The sequence below is a fragment of the Cynoglossus semilaevis genome, chromosome 1, assembly GCF_000523025.1.
Source record: "Cynoglossus semilaevis isolate Cse_v1.0 chromosome 1, Cse_v1.0, whole genome shotgun sequence".
Classification (NCBI taxonomy): domain Eukaryota; kingdom Metazoa; phylum Chordata; class Actinopteri; order Pleuronectiformes; family Cynoglossidae; genus Cynoglossus; species Cynoglossus semilaevis.
The window spans coordinates 6,840,242-6,842,951 of record NC_024307.1 but is presented as its reverse complement, the minus strand read 5'-3'; the positions used below and the strand labels follow the sequence as shown (position 1 = coordinate 6,842,951).

General features: G+C 43.6%; 1 protein-coding gene across 1 annotated transcript in view; it reads right to left on the bottom strand.

Moving 5' to 3' along the window:
• Nucleotides 1–2,710, bottom strand: part of ppm1aa (protein phosphatase, Mg2+/Mn2+ dependent, 1Aa) — a 37,047-nt gene that overhangs the window by 727 nt on the left and 33,610 nt on the right. The window lies entirely within an intron of this gene.

The window sequence follows — 2,710 nt, the reverse complement described above, 5'->3', positions numbered from 1 at the left end:
TGCCTTGAGCGTTGGCCGTAGCCGTAGCCGTAGCCGTAGCTGTAGCTGTAGCGGTCTCAGTCTTACGGTTGTCTTGTTTAGCTCTGGAGCAAATGGAATAATCTCAAACACTAGTTTTTATGTGAAAAACTGAAAAAAATAGTTTGCAATTTATCATAAAATTAGCTTGAGGGCGACAATAATTATCAGTGCCTGGAGTTGGGATTATTTTCAAACGTCCTTTAATATGAGCTTTTAATTCTTTATCTTACAATTTCTCCTAAATGGGATCAAAATTTACATTTAATTACATTAAATTAAGGACGTTGGTAAATGAAATTACGGAGAAGCCTGAGATGTAGCAGCAAATTTCTCCTTGACTGTTTATATCATACAGTTTTTTCCAAAACCAGTGACTTCTACGGTACTTCTACGGCAGCTGTGGCCATTTCTTATACATGGTCACTGAACAAGACGGATGAGGTGAAGTGAAGGCGTGCACGCAGGAATGATGCAGTCAACATGATCCACATGCTACATGCAGAAGGATGAAGAGAATTTGGAAAGAAAATAAAATAAAGACTGATACTTTGTGAAGCTATGATTGAAAAAAAAACATCATGAGAATTCCCACAGAGACGGAGTGATGATGAGACACCCACAGACAGCTTTGAATGTTTCCATTCCACAGTCCAATCACAGACAGAAGGCACGCTGGAAACAAGAAAAGGCGTCACGCCAACAAAAGAAAAACAATTTCCTCCCAGTTGTATATGTTCACAATAAAGGACAATGGTGCCACGAAAAAGAAAAACTCAGGGATAAATCGAGAGAAGACTGGCACAAAAGCCTGTGAAGTAATAACATATTTCAGTAAAAAAGAAAGAAGAAAAGCAAACAGCGTAGCCTCATTGATAAATGGGTATTGAACCTCGTCTCAAAAAGGCAAAATTGAATTCCTTTGCTTTAATTTCACGAGGTTTCGATTGACTTTAAAAATCGGTGCTGAGCAACTTTTCATCGCTTCCTCGCAGCAGAGACACCGTTTAACAACAGTTTTATACCACGGTGATTTACTCAGCGAGAAGCTCGACTAGTGGCTGCATCGGCTTAAAGTGCATACGAGTCAAAAAGTTCTCAGACAGATTTTTTTTTTTTTGTTTCTCGAAGATTTTACTGTTTTTGTTGCTAAAACATCTGAAGACCCCATTTGAAAGGTTTTATCTTTTTTTTAAACATGTTAGTGTTTACATCAGACAGGCTTCTAAGAAGGACAGGACAGCAGATAGCTGAGGTTTAGCAAAGATATAGCATCAAAAATATTTCTTTAAAATAACTCAATGTTGCCCAAACATATTGGAAAACAATAAATAATGTTTTTAAAAAAGTAAACAAGGGTCCTTTACAGAACCCACATACTGTACATACTGTAGGTACCAAAGTCACGCACCGACGCTAACATGATGGTAACATCATAATGTAGGACCCAAACTCAGGCATGGGGGCCAACTCTGGCCCACAGTGTAATTATATTTGGTCCGTAAGATCGTATCAAATGTGCAGTACAGTCGGCCCACCAGTATGTAGCCCCAGTATACTGACAGGTTTGGTGGTATTAGCGGTGTATGTTATAGCAAATGCTGTACATGACGTCCGCGCTGCTAGCCAGCTAGTTCCCTATTGGAGGTAGTGCTAACCATGAAACGCTGTTGGTCTAAGATGTCATTTCTACTTAAATACAAAGCTAAAAAACATGAATCACGTAACCTAACTCCCACTGGAGCGCTAACATTTGATCAACTTTGGACAGTTTGTACGTAAAGAGACCAACACAAACGAAGTTCAATCTTTTTCTTTTTTATTATCAGGCATATTGTTGACTGTAATTCTCGTGTCCTTTCAAACCAACTTCTCTTAAAAAAAAAAAACACTGCAAAGAGGTTTTGAAATATCATTTCCCGTGATGTTCAACTAATCTAATGAGAATGATTGTGAGCCGGCCCTTTGTTTTCCTCCTCCTTTAGCCAATGACACACAGAGTGGTGGAAATAATGGAGCTTCCCGCCATCACCGATCAATCAGCCCTGCGTCATTTGATCCACAACAGTGCTGACCCTGCGGCCACGGCTGACATTAATCCTAAATCTTTCGGTCAGTGTGGAAAACTGACCGGGCCACAGCGCCGTGTGGGTCCAGGGCTCTAACGAGGGAAGGTGCTGATGCTAATGAGCGGCTCCTTAACAAGCCCGCTTCACTTGACGTCCTGATTCACACTGAGCCCTGTCTCACGGCTGCAGGATAATGAGCTGACCCCGGGATCCCCCAGGGCAGCAGCTTGTGAAATGCACCTCATGCAGGGATGGACGCCACCACGGCCCCCGCTACACCCGCTACACCCGCCCCCCCCGCCCCACCCCCCCACCCCCACACTCTGTGACAAACTGACCTCGGGCACCGAGAGCACTCACAGAGAGAGGACATGGAGACGGAGAGCACGGCGGCTGGAGGAGGAGGAGGAGGAGGAGGAGGAGGCTTTGAAGAGCGGGAGAGCGAACGGCCGCTTTCTTTGGTTCCACTAAAAGAATATTTATATAAAAACAAGCCGTCGCTCGTGTTTCACCGTTTGAATTATTAACAATCAAACACCGGAGCAGCCGCCAAGTCCTGGTCGACGCCACGGCTCGTGAGTGAATGTGGATCTCAGTGACCTCAGCGTAGAGAGCGCCCTGAG